At 44.3% G+C, this 13,109-nt stretch overlaps 1 protein-coding gene across 6 annotated transcripts in view; it reads right to left on the bottom strand.

The window, feature by feature from the left end:
* Positions 1 to 13,109, bottom strand: part of Kat2b (lysine acetyltransferase 2B) — a 104,516-nt gene that overhangs the window by 79,815 nt on the left and 11,592 nt on the right. The gene's annotated exons all lie outside the window — the stretch shown is intronic.

Here is a 13,109-nt window from a genome sequence, read left to right as displayed (position 1 = left end):
GATCCTCCTGCCTTGGGATCCTGAATGGAAACTAATTCCAAACATGCCAGTTTTCAATAGGATTTTTCAGTTTACGCACATACTGGACCTTTATCTGTGGAGATGCTGAAGCTAAAGAGTTTTCAACTTTGAACACCTCACCTAACTGGCAGGCTAGCACCCGATCACTACCAGTCACTGTATAGCTAAGCTGTATTATATATATGCTCTTTATAAGCTATATAGACAGAGTCTATGCAGACAGACTGACAGGCTATATCTCCCTCCTCCACCTGCTGTTTAGGCACCAGGGCAATGGGATGAGCATTCGAGCCTCCCCTGTGGTTGCTTAGAAGCTGACAGTCTCTTGAAAGCCACATAACCAGCCCAACCTGTGAAACAGATCTTGCAGCCCACATTCCCGACAGCCTACACTGGCTTTCTACCTAGAGCTCCATGGCAGAGTGTCTTTAGCATCAACAGCCCCTTTTCAACCGCCCTAGCCCTGAGTCCTGTGACCCTTTTCCAACCTCTAAGGCCCGGTGACATTTTGACTCAGTGCCTCGCCCACCACCCTCTGAGTCTCGGTCTTACACCTTCTGCAGTTTTGTTGCTGAGGATTCCTTCACGCCATCATGGTTGAAAGGATGCTTCCTCCCTTCTCCCCACACACCCCTACCCTCAACCCTTTCCTCTGACAAACACAAAAAGTAAAATTTCACTAAAAAAGGATGATAAAAATCTTGCTCTATTCAAAAATCTTGAATTAATTTAAGAAAAGAAGAAAAACTAATAGAAGCCACCATCAGACAGTGAGAATGGATGGGACATAAACAGTAGGACGAGTGGTGGAAGAAGGGAAAAAGCAAAGGTTTTCTAATTTCGACTCTGTCAGGAGTTTCTGCCTCTCTTCCTTCCTTCCTTCCTTCTCTCTCTCTCTCTCTCTCTCTCTCTCTCTCTCTCTCTCCCTCCCTCCCTCCCTCCCTCCCTCTCTTCCTTCCTTCTTTTTACCTTTTTCCCTTGTGGTAAAATCTATGACGATATAATTGATAGTAAAAGCTTAAGCCTTTCTAACTATGTGGAAGGTTACCGAGATTCGCCGAGTTTGAGACTCGGCAGCTGTTGCAGTAGCTACCATGATCCAGATGTGTGATGTTTTTGTTGAGTTCATTAATAAAAGTGATTTTCTTCTGAGACAGGGTCTCACTATATAACCCTGGCTGGCCTAGAATTGGCTATATAAACCAGGCTGTCCTTGATCTCACAGAGATCAGTCTGATACCGTCCAATTTGGGGGATTAAAGGCATAAACTACCATGCCCAGCATAGTAAGAGGATTTAAAAAAGAAAATCAGCTGGAGAGATGGCTCAGTGGTTAAGAGCACTGACTGCTCTTCCAGAGGTCCTGAGTTCAAATCCCAGCAACCACGTGGTGGCTCACAACCATCTGTAATGAGATCTGATGCCCTCTTCTGGTGTGTCTGAAGACAGCTACAGTGTACTTACACTAATTAATTAATCAATTAATTTAATTATTAATTATTAAGATTAATAAATAAATAAATCTTTAAAAGGTCTGATACTCTCTTCCGCCCTCCTTGATCACTAGGCATGCATACGATGTACACATACACGCAAGCAAAACACCCATATAAATAAAATAGTTGTTTTTCTAATCTTGTAACCACCAGGGAGAACATTTAATTCTTTTCGAGATAACTATGGTCTAAATCATCTTCTTTTCCAAATAACTCATAGGAAGGTCAAATGAATAATTCAATGATAGAGAAGGGTGTGGCTGGCCTGAGTTTACGTAGCTGGCAAAGAGCAAGGGGCCAAAACCAATACCAGAACTCATCTCTGGCACGTGAAAGTATCTTATGGCACCTCCTCCTTAAAGTGCAGGGACACAGAAATCGGTGGGGTGGCATATGACCCTTACAGCATCATTCAACGGGTGAAGGCAGCAGGGCCAGGAGTTCTAGGTTACAAGAGACCCTGTCTCAATTTGCCCCCTACCCCCAAAAAGAAAGTGACTACTGATGAACGCAGCTGCATGTCTGAATCTCAAAAACACTGCTGGATTAAAGTGAAAGTGTGCTGTGTAATACCATTTTCTGGTGATGGTGGCAGGACTAAATATGGAACCCAGGGTCATTTCACCGCTTAAGGTACATCTCCGGCTCTCTGTTTACTGTTTTTCTTTGAAACCAGATCTAAATTGTGCCCAGGCTGGCCTTAAATTCATTCTGTGACCCCATTCTCCTCTCAGCGGAGCAGCTGGAGTGATGAGGCCTACAGCACCAAAGGACAAAACTCAGAGTCAGTTTGGAAGCAGCTTCTAGGGCTGGGGTGAGCTGGAAGGAAAAGAGCAGGAGGAAAGAGGACTCCAGAATATTCTTGCCTGGATGAAGCACACCTGTAAGCCAGGCACTTGCAAGGCTGAGGCAGGAGGATTGCCACAAGTTCAAGGATGAGCTACCCAAGTAGCATCCGGTCTCAGGCTTGGATTAGAGTTTGTTTAGAATGTTAGAGGCCCTAGGTTCAATCCCCAACGTACTCACGCCTCACTGAACACAAAAAAGTTTCTCTGCACAATCCCTGCTGGGTACGACAGGAAGGGATTCCCCAGGCAATATCATTAACTTCTCTGTTTTCCTTCTGTGTGGCACTTACCACGTTCTGTTCTTTTCTCTTTTACCATCTGCTTCTGCTACCAGAAAGCAAGCTCTACAAGAATAAGGGCCCATCTGTCGCTACGCCCCCACGGCGTCTACATCAATGCCTGGCAGGCTGAGTAACAACGTTGACTGAATAAAAACGCTGTCACTATCTACAATGCACAGCTATGAAGCTCAAGTCTGGGGACGGTGAGAAGCCTCCTGAGGGCACAGATGGAAAGTACCGTGTGAGAATTTGAACCCAGGTCTGCGGTCTAACCGCCCGGAGGCTTTGGGTCTCCTCACTTTCTTCGCTTGTCACAACCTTGTCTTCTACAACTCACGATGGTCCTTTCTGAAGTGACTTTAAGTTTGATTTTCCACATTAATTTTTCTCTTCCTTCCTTATTGTGTCTCTAGCAAGGGGCCCCTGTGGCTTTCCCCTCCTCTTGCACATGCAGCAATGCTGGGCCAGGGCACTGTTCTGATGCAAGAAGAGTCAGGTAGTCATTCCTGCAGGGACGTGCAATCCGGGGTTGCATGACTCATTTGTTATTTCAAAGTGTGCTGACCTTGGCTTCCTTGGCATTCTGCCAGCCCATTTCAACACCAGCTTGTTACAGCAGATGCAAATTAGCATTGCCACCATCCATCACGAAAACAGTCACTGACTTTCCTTGATCTGAGCCATGTCTTGCAAGGGGGTGAGGGGGTCCCAAATAGCTACAGAAAGGCACATAACTAACTAAGGGGGATTGGGACCATGGTCAACATGGAATTTAGTACCCTGACCCAACCCTGAGGCAACCAAAGAGATAAGTCTATGCCTCCTACAGAGATTGGGTGATAGTCATTCCAAGGGCATGGTTCACTTTTCCCCACCATCAATATCTTCATGATTTAGAGAGGATAAAGCTGTGTCTATGTCTCCAATGCCAGAACTCACAGATGTGGAGGCAGGAGGATCAGAAGTTCTAACTCAACACTGCCTTCATAGAAAGTCTGAGCCATCCCTAGAGTCACATGTGATCTTGCCTCAAAAAATGAAGGGGGAAAGGCAGAAAAGATAACCCATTGCCATTTTCAAAGAGCAGTGTACACAAAAAATATACAAACAAGAGCTACGCAATTCAGCTCTCTACATAACGGATGTCGTTCCTATTGTTAACACGATAGACTTTTAAACTTTCGGGAAAGCCAATTTTTGTATTGCTTAGGTTTATTTCCGTTGGTTGTTTGGTTGACTTTTTGAAATTGGCTTTGTCTATGTACCTCTGGCTGACCTGGAATTCTCAGAGACCCCGGGAGATACTGCCACTGTCTCTGAGTGCTGGGATTAAAGGAATGTACCATCATGCCTTTCAAAACAGTTATGATGTCTTTAATAAAATATGGTTCTAATATACCGACAAGGACACAGTATTTGAAGAAATTTAACTTTTTTGGTTGCTGTTGGTTTTGGTTTTTTGACATAAACTCTTCTTTTGAAGCCTAGGCTTGTCTCAAACCTAAGATCCTTCTACCTCAGCCTAGATTGGATTCCAGGGCTGTGGCACCTCGCCTAGTAGAAACATACAACATTTGTGCCGAGAAGAATGAAAACGAAGTCTGTCTTCTTTTTGCTGGATCCTGTAGCAGAAATCCAGGGAATAAGTAAAGTATTGTTTGTTATTGACCGTGCCCTGTGGCCAGATGTCAGAGCAGAAAAAGTGAATTTGAGGCCAAAGACCCTGTTCTCAGTAACAACCAACAGCAAAAAAGCTGGTTAGATGGCATTGGTCTGTGATGCCAGCATTGAAGAAGCAGCTTCCACTAAACAATGGAACCCTATTTGAACAGAAAGAAAAGCCAGCCAGGAGCAAAGAGAACCACACTAGGAGATGCCTCAGTCACAGCTGCCAGATCTTTTGCTTTGGACCCAGAGCTACAAAGCCTTGTAGAGCCTCAATTTCTCTTTCTTTTGTCTCGAGATAAGAATCCCACTCTGCAATCTAGAATGGCCTGGACCTCACTATGTAGCCCAGGTTGGCCTCAAACTTGATGCAATCCCTTGACTCGGTTCTGGGTTGTCAGGATTACAGGTGTAAGCCACCTCATGTACACCTCGTGATCTCTGTCAATGTCCTAGGAGAGCCAGAGCTCTTATACAGAAAAACCCTATCTTGAACACACACAACCCAAAAAGTGCTTTCTTTCTTCCAGTCTCACAAAGCCTCTGAATATAAAATTATCGTTTTACGCAAGAGCTGTTTTTTGAGTGCCTAGGATGTATGTCTTTATGCTTTGGGGAATAGGGCCAAGGCCCTGCTTTGTGGGACTTAGAACATGGGTACGAAATGGTTTTTCAACTTTTGATATCTAGGGGTGTAGTTCAGGAAGAGAGCAGTTCCTTACCCTTCTAGATGCCCTGCGTTACACCCTCCACACAGCAAATATATATATATATATATATATATATATATATATATATATATATATATATATATATTTAGATTATATATAACAAACATATAGAATACATACATGTATACATACACGATTTCCATCTATTGAGTATAGCAAATACTATAAGGTGACATATGCCCTCCTCTTATTCTAGATCGGCAGGGGAGAGGGGTTAAAAGCTTCTGAGATGTTGGGATTTGAGAAGGAAGTTTGAGAATACGATGCAGAAATAAACACAGGAAAGAACTGAAGTATAGAGCTCAGTGGCAAACACTTGCCTAGTATGTGCAAGACCCCATTCCCACCCCATCCCAGTCCAGTCCAGAAAACAAGAAGGGAAGGGGGATGTGAGGATGCCTCTTTGTGTGCCAAGACAAAAGTCACTCAGGTAAAACTGATGTCAGAGATGAGCCAAACTCAAAGCATAGGGGATTCATGATCGCACGCACCGCACGGCTCAGTGGGCAAAGGTGTCTGCTGATGCGCCTGAGTTCCATCCATGGGTCCCACATGGTAGAGGAAAATCGGTGCTCTGGGTTTTCCTCTGACCTCCACATGCAAGCTGTGGCATGGGCACATAATACACATGCACACACCAAGTAAATTAAAATATATAATTAAAGAAAGTAGAAGCCAGTGAAATTAGACTCTAAACTGAAGAAAAAAAAAAAGGTAAAAAGGTCCACAAAGTTAAATGAATTCCAGTAATAGCAGTAAAAGCCAGAGCTGTAAGTCAGCCCAGAACTGACCATCACCCTTGGTAAACAGTGCTGGCTACAGAAGATAGATGGTTCCACTCAAGAAGCTCAAGCTTAACACTCCGTTATGGAAAAGCTGGGAGTGTTGAGTAATCCCCACTTCTCTGCCATTCCTGAGGAAACAGTGGCACTCGGGAGCTTGGCATCAGCTGAGGAGAATGTACAAATGAGTGCTCTCTTTCCAGACTCTGCAGCCAGTAGGCGAACATCACAGAGGCGCTGTCGTCCCCCTAGTTTTCTATGTCTTACAAGAAAGCTGCCATCTTCTCAACCCTTCCTGTTCTACACAGCCTCTGGAGGACGATGGGTAACAACTCTAGTCAAGTCATCTTCCAGAACCACAGGTTGGGGGCAGCAGGACCGCACATGACAGTTACCATTTCAGGACTCACCACGACCAACACCAAGAACAAGGAACTATGGCACCAAATAGGTGGAAACCTACAGTTGGCGTTCCATCGACTGTGACGTCACCTCTCTTACCCACCAACCTATCAGCTATCTCCCAGCATTCATGCCCCATTGCTGTGGTTGGGCACACTGATTTCACATCCATATCCCTGCCTCTCGAGGCCTTCTCAGTACATCCTCGTGTCAAATTCCCATCTGCTCTTCAAAACCCAAATCAAATTCCAATCTGAAAGCCTAAACGCTGAGGGATAACTCAGACCTATCATCCCAGTATCTATTGGGCTAAGCCAGAAGGATAACGAATCCCAGTGACTTTTGGATTTCGTAAGAAACCTGCACCTCAAAAGACCAACTAATGAAAATTAAGTTTTTACTAAATGAAATCATCTCTCTAACATTTTCCATATCCATTGATTTTCATTTTGAAAATGGCTAGGGGGGCTGGAGAGATTCTGGCTCAGTGGTTAAGAGCACTGACTGCTCTTCCAGAGGTCCTGAGTTCAATTCCCAGCAACCACATGGTGGCTCACAGCCATCTGTAGTGGGATCTGATGCCCTCTTCTGGTGTGTCTGAAGACAGTTACAGTGCATATAATAAAAAAGTCTTAGGGGTTGGGGATTTAGCTCAGTGGTAGAGCGCTTGCCTAGCAAGCGCAAGGCCCTGGGTTCGGTCCCCAGCTCCAAAAAGAAGAGAAAAGAAAAAGAAAAAAAAAAGTCTTTAAAAGGAAACAAAAAAGAAAAAGAAAAAAGGAAAACAGCTAGCAAATTTAGCTTTGTTTTCTTAACTTAAAAGCAAGTGTTGTTATAGCTGGGTGATGGTGTCTCGGCCCTTTAATCCCAGCCCTCAGGAGGCAGAGGAAGGAGGATGTCTATGAGTTTGAGGCCAGGTTGGAAAAATCGCAAGTTCTAGGACAGTCAGGGCAACATAGGAGAAACCGTGTCTCCAAGCAAACAAAGCACGAGCAGTTATAAAGTATGGCTACACATGCCTCGGCAGTCAGAACACTCAGTGCTCTCGAATAGGACCCAGATTTGGTTCCTAGCATCCACATGGAGTCTCACCACAATCCCTATAACTCCAGTTCCGGGGGACCTGATCGCCTGTTCAGGCTACATACATACATACTTTATGCACATACATGTAAGCAAAAACACACACAAAATAAAACAAATCTTAAACAATAAAACACTGCTGCACGAGACAACCTGGCTGCATTCACAAGCACAGTGTATTCAAACCAATGGTTCCTTTATGTGTGTAAGAGACATAGGGACTTATGTATCCAAGGCCCATCTCAAACTACTGAAAGGTGACCTTGAACTCCTGATACTTCCTCCTCCTGCTGAGTCCTAGGATTATGAGCAAAAGCCCACATGATCTTGAGGTGCTGGGCCTTGTGCACATGGTAGGCAAGCAACCCAACAATTGAGGCCCATCCCAGCCCTGAAATGATTGCATTTTATGGGAATTTAGGAACAGCAAGGATAATCTCAGGTAATGGTAATAGAATCACAGCAAGGATGACCAGAGCAGGAAAAGGCAACGTCTGCTGAGGGCTTGGAAAGATCATCCAGCTTTCTCTGAGGACAGATGCAGTTGTACTCTCGTGTCAATGTTATGACTTCAGTCATATAGTGTGTGACTATAATAAAGGCAATAGGACACGTGGACTTCACAGTGAGACCCTGTCCTTTTGCAAAGGAGAAAGTAGGACTAGCTCAGCAGTTAAGAGTGCTTCCTGGGGGGTTGGGGATTTAGCTCAGTGGTAGAGCGCTTGCTTAGCAAGCACAAGGCCCTGGGTTCGGTCCCCAGCTCCTGGGAAAAAAAAAAAAAAGAGTGCTTCCTGGGGGGCTGGAGAGATGGCTAAGTAGTTAAGAGCACTGACTGCTCTTCCAGAGGACCTGAGTTCAATTCCCAGCAACCACATGTTGGCTCACAACCATCTGTAACGGGATCCAATGCCCTCTTCTGGTGTGTCTGAAGAGCTACAGTGTACTCATATAAATAAAATAAATAATTATTTTTTTTAAAAAGAGTGCTTCCTGTTGTTTCAAGGCATTGATTGGAGGAGTTTGGCTCTTAGCACCCAAGTCAGGCAGATCACAGCTATCTGTAAGTCCAGTTCCAGGGAATTCAATGCTCTCTTCTGGCCTCCGAGAGCATCACATACTTGTGGTATACATGCAATAAGTAAATCTTTAAAAGAGAAAAAAATTTTAATTACTTTATTTATATGATTACACTGTAGCTGTCTTCAGACACACCAGAAGAGGGCATCGGATCTCGTTACAGATGGTTGTGAGCCACCATGTGGTTGCTGGGAATTGAACTCAGGACCTCTGGAAGAGCAGTCCGCACTCTTAACCACTGAGCCATCTCTCCAGCCCTCAAAGAGAAAATTTTTTAAAAGGAAGGAAGTATTACCTCAGTAGTAGAGTGCTTGCCTACGATTAACAAGGCCCTGGGTTTGGGTCACAACAGCACACACAAAAGAATCTTTGGACAACTAACCTGTAATTTGAATATAATATTATGTTTGTTTTGTTTTGTTTGTTTTCTTTATTCTCTGGGTAGCACTGGCATTCCTGGAACTCACTCTGTAGGCCAGGCTGCCTCCTGAGTGCTAAGACTAAAGGCACGTGCCACCAATACTGTATTGCATAATAAATTTTAAAAATTTTGATTGTTTGCTTGTTTAGAGACTATGTCTCACTATGTAATTCTGACTGGCCTGGAATTCTTTGTATAGACCAGGCTGGCCTTAACCTCACAGAAAAGTCCCAGTCTCTAGTCTCTGCCTCTTAAATGCTGGGATTAAAGGTGTGTGCTACCATGTCTGGCCTTTTTCTCTTTTCAATAATCTTATAATACCAGCTCTTTGGGGGCAGAGTAAGAGAGATTAGGAACACCGACTGCTCTTCCAGAGGTCCTGAGTTCACACACAACCATCTATAATGAGATCTGATTCCCTCTTCTGGTGTGTCTGAAAATGGCTACAGTGTCTTATATATAACAAATAAATAAATCGAGAGAGAGAGAGAGAGATATTAGGAGTTCAAGTCACCTTCAGCTATATATTAAGGCTAACCTGGGCAACATGAGATGAGCGGAAGGGGGAGGGGCTTTGGGTTTTGTTTGTTCTGAAACGCACCACGGTGTGTTCTGCAGCCCTAGAAACTGTTTAGGGCCCTGGGGCCTCCAAATTAAACATTCAATTCCTTACCCTCCTGGCAACTTGGCAGCCTTTGCAGCCTTCTGCCAACAGTCTTGTCCTCTTGTCAGCTTTAAGGTTCTCAGGACTGTACACATGTTCACCCTATCCCAATAATAAAGAACACTGATTGTTCATCACCTGTGCGGGATCCACGGCTTGGAAAAGCCTTTAGCCACACCTCTTCAGGTAGGTCAGGTGAGAGCAGAATACCTAGAAGGATGAAATCTTCCCCAGAACCTTCAGAGGAGCAGGGACCCTCTTCACCTTGAAAAGAGTCTATAAGAAGAGGTAAACTGATGCCCAGGAAAGAGACTCCATATCCAGAGCCGCCAAGCAGCTGGAGGAGTCTCAACTCTCTGGGTATCCATTATCCACCAGCAAGTGGCTTTTCTAGCCATCTTCTCACCCAGGGCGATCAACTGAGAAATCAAATCACCTCTGGTCAAACACTGCCATCAGGGAACACTGTTTTGTTTCGTTTCTGTAGGTTGCTTCCTTGTTTGTTCATTTGTTTGTTTGAGGTGAGGACTCTGGCTGGCCTGTGACTGTCACTGTGCCTCAAGATGTCTCTGAAGAAAGAGTTCCCTCTGCCTCAACTCCCTGAGTTCTTAGATTACAGGTAAAAAAATAAAATAAAAACATTACACGTGGCTCCCCAACACCTTTAAAAATAAAATAAGGGACTGTAAGAAACTTTTCTTTTCTATCCCAAGTAATTAACTGTAAGTTCCCCCCATTTTCTGACTCCCCCTCTTCCCCTTTTTGCCAGTTAGCTAAGAGGCAGATTGTTAAGTCAAGATCCCACCACAAGGATGAGATGCACAGGAAACCCCCACAACAAGGATTAAAGACAGACACTGTCTTGTCAGACTCTACTCACTAGCCCAATTTGGATTCTGGCACACCCATTTTATAAAAAGAAATTGCCTTGTAAAATTATTTTTACTTTGTTCCTTTGTAAAACACCAAGATTATTCTTTTCCCACAAGACTCAGCAGATAAAATATGGATGAGTTCTATCCCAGAAGCCACATAAAGGTGAGAGAGAACTGACTCCACAGTTGTCCCCTGAGCTCAGAATGTACACACACACACACACATGCACACGCGCGCGCGCACACACACACACACACACACACACACCACACACACACACACCACACACACACACAAACACACACGCACACAGACACACACATACATGCATGCACGCACACATGTACATGCCATAAAACACATACAATATAGTAATAATAATGATAATAATAAATGTAGATTTAATAAATTTACATATATAAATGTAAAAAAATACATTTAAAGAAAATAACTGTGGTGAGGCATGTTTGAGTTCAGTTTGGACTAAGTAGCAAAAACCAGTCCTGGAAAACGTAAAACAGGCTGGACTTGGGTGGCTCACACCTTCAATTCCAGCACCGAAGATGCAGAGGCAGGATTCCGTGAGTTCAAGACCACCACACGCTACATAGTAAATTCCAGGACAAGACAGCGCTATGCATTGAGAGATCCTGTGTCAAAACAAAGACAAACAAAAAACGTAAGACAAAAGCTGCCTCATCCATGGGAGATGCGTAAATAGGATGAATAAGTAAATAAGATGAATAGTAGGGGTTGGGGATTTAGCTCAGTGGTAGAGCGCTTGCCTAGGAAGCGCAAGGCCCTGGGTTCGGTCCCCAGCTCCGAAAAAAAAAAAAAGAACCAAGATGAATAGTAAATAAGAGTTACAGTTAGCCCTGGGGTCCTTCATTTAAGAGAGACATTCCAACTATTATCTATCTCACACATGATACAGCACAGCTCGCTGGGACACGGGGTGAGCTGGCTGTGCTGCAGTTGGTGGAGTGCTTACGTAGGATGCATGAGTTCTGGGTTCAATCAACAGCACTACCTAAAACCAGGTGTGGTGGTCCAAACAATTCTAAAGTAGCTTCAAGAAAATCAAGAACTGAAAGACACCCTCAACTGCTTACTAATTTTGAAGCCACTGCATGAGACTCTACCTCGAAATAAAATCAAAAGAAAATGGTGTCTTGTGTCTGTAATCCCAACCCTGGAAAAGGACAGGTAGGCCAAGTCCCTATGAGTTACAGGCCAACCAGGGTTATTTAACATCTCTCTCAGAATCAGAAACCATGGGCAGTGCTGGCATCCCAGCACTTGGGAAGCAGAGGCAGACAGATCTCTGTGACAGTAGGCCAGCCTGGTCTACAGAGTGAGTTTCAGGAACCCAACCTGGTCTACAGAGTGAGTTCCAGGACAGCCAGGGCTACACAGTGAAACCTTGTCTCAGAAAAAAAGAAACAAACAAACAAAAACAAAACAACAATAACAACAACAAAACCACCTTAACCAGCACAAATCATTGTTCGAAACTACATCCATCCTAAATCCAAACAAGCCACAGAAGATCTTGTTCTGTTTTGCTCTGTAAACCTATAAACTTTCTCAGGAGTATAACTACAAATTACAATCTGATGTTTTTATAAGCTTGAAACTGTCTGAGAAAACACAAAATTAGAATTTTCTTTTCTTTCCACCTTTTTTTCCCTGAACCTGCCAATTAAGCTTAGGTCTGCCTGCCAGGTTCTGATACTTCCCAGCCTTAGGAGGTGCAGCCACCTTTGACATAGATGGCAGTGTGGTACACACCTTTAATTCCAGCAGGAGGCAGAAGGATGGACACACACACACACACACAGACAGAGACAGAGACAGAGACAGAGACGGAGACCGTATAAAGAAAGAATAGTGGGTAGCTGGGCAGTGGCAGTGCACACCTTAAATCCCAGCTCTCAGCAGGGAGAGGGCCAGAGACAGAGGATCTCTGAGTTCTAGGCCAACCTGGTCTACAGCATGTGTTCCATGATAGGGCTACACAAAGAAACCTTGTCTAGAAAACAGAGGGGGGGGGGAGGGCAGAGAGAGGCAGAGACAGAGACAGACAGAAAGAGAGGCAGAAACAGAGAACAGTGAGCTGTCTGTACATAAATATCCTATGATTTACAAAGGAAAGTTTTCAGATTCGCAGTCGTAATAAAATCAATACTAGAGGAACTATTCTTGCACCTGCTAAAGTGTTTATGAGACTTTTGAATGTGATGATTCCCCAAAGGAGAATTTTCAGCGCTTGCCTCCTGACCAGATAACTCATTATTTCACCGTGCTGTCCCTGCTCTCCATCTGGTAAGGGTTCAGGCATTCTCTCCTCCTAGAGGCCACGACAGAAAACGCTTCTGCTTCAGGACACAGCCACGAGCTCCAGGAAGAGGCACCAAATGGCCCCCAGAAGAGGGGGGATTGATACTTTAAATAGAAAGTTGCAGCCTGGTGTGGGGGAGGAGACCTGAGTCCTGATGCAGGGAGGTAGAAGTAGGTCAGGAGTACAGAGCTATTGAAATACATGGAACCAATCTCAAAAGGCCAAAAGACTGACCAATACTCATGACCACGCACGTGCACACACACACACACTCACACACATACACACAGAGACACACACACAACACACATACATACAACACACACAGCACATGCAACACACACACACAGACACACACAGACACAACACACACACATACACAACACACACATACACACTCACACACACACACAACACACACAGA

This window comes from Rattus norvegicus, chromosome 9 (assembly GCF_036323735.1).
Source record: "Rattus norvegicus strain BN/NHsdMcwi chromosome 9, GRCr8, whole genome shotgun sequence".
In the NCBI taxonomy this organism is placed as follows: Eukaryota; Metazoa; Chordata; class Mammalia; order Rodentia; family Muridae; genus Rattus; species Rattus norvegicus.
This window is presented reverse-complemented; position numbering and strand designations above follow the sequence as displayed.